Genomic DNA, 8,310 nt, shown 5'->3' with positions numbered 1-8,310 from the left:
TGACGTACTGTGGGCGTTATGAAGGAACGCTATTCCATTATTCCAGTACAGAGCCATAATTTTCATACGTACTGAACGTTTAGTCAGTTCACCATGAATTCAGGGAGGTATTACTTATCAGTTGCCTCTCAACTACGGTTTCGAAACTTTAATCTAAAGGTTTTCTATAAAGGTAAAATTGATGTCTGGAGGGAAAAAGGAAAAACATAAAGAGTGCACATGCACAGACTTTAGAAGAATTCTTCGTTAATATTAAAACGAAAATGAAAAAGTATCTTATCAGCAAATTACTTAGCAATTTATAAGAACTCATTGAATGAAAAACAAAGATTTTTAGAATTTAGAATCTCATTTTAAGTGTCGTGCTCAACGAATAACAGACTATACTGAAATTACCCGCTTGCACAAATTGCAGGCACTACGTGTATATATATCCCCCATTTAACATGAATTATTACAGATAAAGTCAGAGGTCTATAGATATAAGGATGCCAGAAAATCTGTAGCATAATATCACTGATTTTATACGATATAAATAAGAGATATAATTAAAAGCATAGAACTGCAAGAACTTCCAGTAATAATAAAAAATTTGTTGATAACCCAGCGGCGTAAAGTAAACGGTTACAGCAGTAAAAAGGAAATTTTAGTTAAATTAGTTTTTTCTTATTTTTAAGTTCTAAAAAAAATAGGTGATGCGTTTACAAATGGCCAGTGACTCTCTGTAGGACTTCTTTTGAAAAGATTTATCACATTGTCATTTCACAGGTAGACAAATATTTCAAGATCACTGGCTATAATTTATTTGCTTCCTTGTTCGTTCTGAAATTATAGACGGTTTCTTCTCTTTAAAGCATAAGCGATTTATTTTATTCAGTTATTATGTTTCACAATTATGCTCTCGATTGTTACTCAAAGTTATAATTCTTTTCTGATAATATTTATTCGTCAGTATTCCCTAATACACACACACACACACACACACACACACACACACACACACACACACACACACACACACACACACATATATATATATATATATATATATATATATATATATATATATATATATATATATATTACATATTGTAACAATTTGTCTTATATGCGATGAGCCTGCTAGCCACACACCCTGTCTCACTCGATACACTAACTAATCACCACACACCTTATCGAGTGATTGTTTGAACACAGGCAAAATGTGTTTCAGCGAAATGTATCGCTACTGCTCCCCTTTGGCCAGACCCTGAAAAGTGGACCCTGGCTAATGGGGTATTATATATAATATAATATAATATAATATAATATAATATAATATAATATATATAATATAATATAATATATAATTATATATATATATATATATATATATATATATATATATATATATATATACATATATGAATACATATATATAAATATACACACGTATATACATGGATATATATATATATATATATATATATATATATATATATATATATATATACATACACATATATATATATATATATATATATATATATATGTCATAGATAAGTACATATAATTTTTAATTTTTATGAAATATATATATATAAATACATATATAAAAATATAAATAGAATTTGATTTACTATACATATATTTATATATATATATATATATATACATATATATATATATATATATATAAACATATATATATGATTGTATATGCATAATTTTATATATATATATATATATATATATATATATATATATATATATATATATATATATATATATATATATATATATATATATATATATATATATGAAAGTTTGGACATATAACATAACGATATTGATTTTTCGGCGTAGTTCCGTATTGCCGATTCATCGTCATTTCGTTATGACGAAAAAGATCGACTAAGGGTGACTGATCAAAGCTTTAAGAAGTTTAATTTTTCTAATTTCTATCAAAATTCTATACGAGAAAGAGAGACTTAAAGCCAAGTGGAGGAAACCTGGAGTAATCCTGGAACTTACTGAAATCGAGGAAAAATAAACTTTTAAGATCGTTTCGACGTCTATTTTTCATCCTGATCTCGAAGTTATAAGGAGGAGGAGGAGGAGGAGGAGGAGGAGGAGGAGGAGGAGGAGGAGGAGGAGGAGGAGGGCGGGGAGAAGGAGGGATGGGATGGCAGGAGAGGAGGATAGGCTGGAGAGTAACAGCAGAAGGATCTATTGTAGCAGACACTTAATACTTGTTTTCTCATTTACAAGTATAATGACAACCTCCTTATGTGGAAGATGCCATTTATTGACTTGGCTTTGCTGTGTGGCGCCAAGGGGGGAGAGAGCGCGGAGGAGAAGGGAAAGGTTAGGGTAAAAACGAAGAAAGAGAGAGATAGAGAGAATCATATATACAACACAAGTAAATATAAGCAAAAAATTAATTAGCGTTTGTACTGACATCTTGACAACCCACATCTGTGTGTCTTCTCAAGCACTGAGTTTACATAATTCATTTGAAATGTTAATATGCACATGCCTTTCTACTGCCAAGAACAATACCAAACAAACCTCTATCAAAATACAGTTAATGAAACTTTTCAATTGGCAAATAATTCAATTCACGTTACTGAGATATGAGCAAGAAAACGATAGCGAAAGAGAGAGAATATCTCGATTGAAAGTTTTAAGTACATGCATGAGATGCTGATATTATCTGTGTCACCACAGATTTTGAAAAGTTACCCCCGCCATATGACTTTAATTCAGTGACTCGTGAGTCGAACACAGTCAGAGACTTCATTAAAACACGATTCAATAAGATACATGAATCGTATTTATCCAGCAAAATGGGTTTATAATATTAGTATTTATACAAGTACAGATGTAATATCATAACTGATTTTATTTGAAATCAAAGTCTCAGTTTTCTTATAATCTCAATATTTCCTCCTAATTCAAAGCCTAATAACCTTGAGGTTTCACTGACTCAGTCCACATGATCTCATTATCACACCGGATTAAGCTGAGATTATGATTCTCATTCTTCAACTGAACTCATTCTTAATTCTCACAGTTATCTCAGCAAAGAATATATACCATCAGAATTGATTCAGAAAGTACTCAATAGATTTTGAAAACCAAAATCCATAAAGCAAGACTGGTCCGCACAATATTGTGCCACACATAATCAAGATTATTGCTTTTATATGAAGACAGAGTTTTATGGTCAACCAGAAGGTAGTCATATATCCAAAAGAGTTCCGTTTTAGCCCCCAGAGAAACTATTCTGAATCAGAGTTTCTGGTTTTCTAAGGCCTTCTGCAAGAGGAAACTGGAAGAGGGGATTCGGGCACTAAGACCTCATCAAGATCACTTGAGACTTTCCATATAAATTGGGTTGGATACTATGAGCTTAGGGAATGTAAACGAAGCTGTAGGACCCCCATATCATATAGGTCGCTGACAAGATGACCCAGAGGTAGGAATGTGACCTGGAGCCGAACAAGCAGAAACGTATCATAAATCATCGAAATATAAAAGAAACTGTAACTTATCGCTGCAATACAAATTGGCTACATTACTGACCCCATTCCAAGTCTTTGCTGGTTACTGATCCTTCTGCCTTTCATTGTTCGTACCATCTTTTAAGCTCCTTCAGGAGTGAAAGGAAAAATAAGTCGTGAGTTGAATTAAGAAGAATATTAGTAAATCTCGCGTCACTGATGAAAGTGGAATGACTGAAGCAGTATTTTGAGTTTAAATATAGAGAAGGAATAAAACCTGGACGACGTTGGTATGAGTGGGACCAGTTCAGAATATATCAAAAAGCAAGCGTATTCCCAGTCTTTGATTCCGGAAGTCAAATATATAGCTTAGGATTTGATGACATAAAAATGCTAAGTCTATATTTGCACAATATAGTTTCAGCCATTACTTTTAGATTTGCTTAAATTCTCCAATTACAGAAAGTTTTACATGACATTTTTCATTCTGTAGATTACTTTTAGTCATTTTTACCTGGCAGAATCTTCCAAGTAAGGGAAACTTGCCTCCTAGTTTTGCATGTGTCCTATTTAAATATCTCTGTGCGTTTCCTAAACGTTGTTCTTACAATTTACGTTAGTCTTTCATTAACAAAACATTCATAAGGGTTTATTTTTAAGCCAATAATGTTTAGTCAATCTACTACTGGGGGATAATGTAAACTACACAATTTGTGTCAGGTGTAGGCAATGTAACAAAGGCGAATTATACCGGTCAGTCTTTGCTTAAACTAGATGTAATGCAATGACAACGCATGTCCATGTTATGCATTTTGTAACAAGAAGTTTTACTGTTTGCTGATTCTTTATTTCCAATCATAATTAATGTAAAGAGAAATAGTTTAGGCGACAAACGTCACTACTAAGCTCTACAAAATGTGAAATGGAAATGTTCCTAAAATTCTATATCATGTGTGAATCCTTCCTTCAAAAAATTCAGCTGCTGTTATTCAGCCAATAACAAACGTCACTACTAAGCTCTACAAAATGTGAAATGGAAATGTTCCTAAAATTCTATATCATGTGTGAATCCTTCCTTCAAAAAATTCAGCTGCTGTTATTAAGACAATATTTTTTCCCTGATTTTATTTTGCAAAAGCTTTCCAATGAAAAATACCGGTTTTACTTAGCTATTTTTTATACATTCACAGAAAAATAAGCATGGCAAGAAAAAAATCTATTCATAAATGTGCACCTTGAGAATTAGATGATTTTGTACTTTGATTTTTTTGTGCAGTTTATTTTATTGTTAGAATTAGTTATGTAATTTATGTGATTTTAGCAAGTTTCGTTTGTGAATCTGTGATAATATCTAGTTTTTGTGGCTTTCAGAAGTTCTTTTGACTGAACTGTGACTTCCTACATTATGCTTCCACTCTCATAATTGCCCAGAAAACAGTTCGGCGCTTGTCTCTGTTCCACTGATAACTAAGAACCCGCAGTGGTGCCTTTCTTGTCTTAGAACTTGTAACTTTCTATGGTGTTCAGTAAAAGCAAAAATTTATGCACAAAAGGTACAGAGATCCACACTGTAATTTATGCTTTATACAGATGCTCCAATTGTCCATCAGGTGTAGGATTTTCTGCCCTCTTAAAGATATTCTTTTTACACATCTGATGTGAATATTCAAGAAACACAAGGGCCATATGCGAGTTTGTACTAGTGGTAATGTCCTCGCTGATCATAATGTCTTCACTACTGTCTGTGCAAAGTGAGTGAAGCTGGAATACATAATGAACGTTTCTTGGCTTATAGAGTGCTGAGGTCCACACCAGCCATCCTATCAATTTCAATACCTTACCTCACTGCATTAGGGGCAAGAACCTGTCCTGGCACAGCGGAAACTGAACTTAAAGCAAACACGGAAAATAACCCAGATTCATTAAGTTGACAGAAAGTGTTTCGAATGACGACTTTTGGGATTCGTGGAGAATTTGGACTTCAAACATTGACATTTCAGTCACTTTCAGGACTCCAAAAGACATTTTCATCTTAAATACATTGTTCGCCTCTTGGCCCTTTTTAGATATATGACAACATTCCAGAGTCAACTCCTGTAACAACAAAATCCCTTCAGGATAATTAAATCCTCACGTAAAATAAAGAGCATCAACAAAAACTTTCATTTCTACACGCCGTTCATGACGGAAGAAAGATTGACGAGACACTTACGCCAGAAGAAAAGCTAATCATCAAGAGGGTCATTTCATCTCGCTTACGCAATGAATCAAATCTATTATTGCAAAAGCAATCTGGGTACACGTTCAATAGAGTGCCAATCAATACCACAAGCACTTTTACGCCCCTACTGATTATTGACTTCAGATAAAAGATTAAAAAATTGATGGCGTCATTTTCGTAGTTATATACCATTGCATAATAATAATCTATACTATATATCAGTGGTTCTCAACCTGGGAGGCGCGCCCCCTTAGGGGAGGCATCAGCCATTTCCAGGGGAGGCGCGAGGCCTAGGGAAATTTTTAAAATTCTAGAATTATATTCGTTATTTTCTTAACAAGAGTGAGGGACTAATAATCAGAAGTTTATAGAAAAAATGAAAAAGTATCGCCTTTTAACGTTAGTTTCCTGTAGTCTACCACTCTAGTTAGACTCGCTGGGCTTACGATTATTTTGTAATTATTTACCTACCTCCCAGTCCCTCGAAACCCTTTCTCTTTCTCTTTTTTTTTCTTTTCCTTTTAATCTGGGAGGGAATTTTACTCGTAGATGCAGGGGAGGCGTGGAGGGAAGGACCAGCTCTTAGGGGGGCGTGGTAATAAAAAGGTTGAGAACCACTGCTATATATGATCAGTGTCTGTATGTCTGGTGTCCCTTACACTCCTCCAAAAGCATAGGCCACATATTAAAAAAGTAAAAAATGCGCCGAAGTTTCTTCGGAGCAATCGAGCTTCTGTACAGCGTATAATGCTGTATGAAACTCTCAGCCACGTCCCATGAAACTCTCAGCCGTGGCCCATCAAAATTTCAGCCACGGCCCGGTGGTGGCCTGTGTTCGTGGCACCTGTAGAGGTGCCAGACGCACGATCATGGCTAACTTCAACATTAAATACAATAAACAATACTGAGGCTAGAGGGCTGCAATTTGGTATGTTTGATGACTTGAGGGTGGATGACCAACATACCAATTTGCAGCCCTCTAGCCTCAGTAGTTTTTAAGATCTGAGGGCGGACAGACAAACAGCCATCTCAAAAGTTTTCTTTTACAGAAAACTAAACTAAAAACGAAAATCACTGAAATTTTCAAGAAGTGAGGATCATTATGACATTTTTAAAACCGATTTGGGCTTCCGCGTCGTCCACGAGCCAAAATTGCACGATAATAATTATGAAGGCTATACTGAAACGTGAAAATTCCTGTAGAACTGTTAGGCTAGTCCTAAACTTTAAGATTGAAAATCGAAAAATAATTTATCCCCGGGATTTGTGCTGTGTGCGTTGCCCGAAAGACAAACATGTGTCTGTTATATCTCCCTGCCTTTTGAAGCTCCTCCTGACTTTCTTTTTTGAAAATAAGAGGAAATCCGTTGAAAACATCTTGAACCTGCTACTAGGAAAAGGGAAAGGGAAAATATATCATAGAATTTTTCCAAATAGGTTTCTTATTTTTTCATAAATCTGCGAACGTTTGATGATTTTGTCATTTGTCACACTATTCGACAGATTCTCCTAACCGATAAACTTACGAGACATTATTCATGTTTTGATGACAACTGCTGATTCAAATGAATCATGTTTTGATGACAAGTGCCGATTCACATGAATCATGTTTTGATGACAAATGCTCATTCACATGAATAATGCTTTGATGGCAAGTGCTTATTCATATGAATCATGTTTTGATAAGTGCTCATTCACATGAATCATGTTTTGATGACAAGTGCTGCTTCAGTAGAATCATGTTTTGATGACAAGTGCTGCTTCAAATGAATTATGTTTTGATGACAAGTGCTGATTCAAATGAATCATGTTTTGATGACAAGTGCTGCTTCAAATTAATCATGTTTTGATGACAAGTACTGCTTCAAATGAATCATGTTTTGATGACAAGTGCTCATTCACATGAATAATGTTTTGATGACAAGTGCCGATTCAAATGAATCATGTTTTGATGACAAGTGCTGATTCAAATGAATAATGTTTTGAGGACAAGTGCTCATTCAAACAGGAAACTCAAGAATGTATAAAATCAAAGTACAAATGTTTTGCTGAATGAAGTAGGGTATTATATTTGAAAAGAACTCCCATTGTCTGAGTACCCTCACTTTTCCTGCATCTGATTTGTGACGGCACAGGGTTATTAAGAACTGTTTAGTGGTACTTGAAATAGAAAAATCTAGAGATATTGAACTCTTAATTTCTTTTATTGTGTTTACATACAAAGAACTTTTTTATTTTAAATACTCATTAACGAAAATTATGCCCAAGGAAAACGTCTTAAAGATTGGTCAAACGTACAAATGTACCACAGGAAGACCATGTGGTAGACTCTCAGATTAGATAACTTGGAAACACGAAAATAATAAATGAAATTCAAATATTCCAAGGAATATGAAGTTATGTAAAACCGCTCTGAGATAAGGACTGTATAATAATAATAATAATAATAATAATAATAATAATAATAATAATAATAATAATAATAATAATAATAATAATAGGAATTGATGTGTCAGCGACAATCTGTTATATTTCTTTTTCACAGAATAATTTTTTTTCCTACAAAACGAGAACATATTATTATTCTTTCAATTTCGACCTTCA

This window comes from Macrobrachium rosenbergii, chromosome 25, assembly GCF_040412425.1.
Source record: "Macrobrachium rosenbergii isolate ZJJX-2024 chromosome 25, ASM4041242v1, whole genome shotgun sequence".
In the NCBI taxonomy this organism is placed as follows: Eukaryota; Metazoa; Arthropoda; class Malacostraca; order Decapoda; family Palaemonidae; genus Macrobrachium; species Macrobrachium rosenbergii.
Note: the sequence above shows the minus strand (reverse complement) of the source record.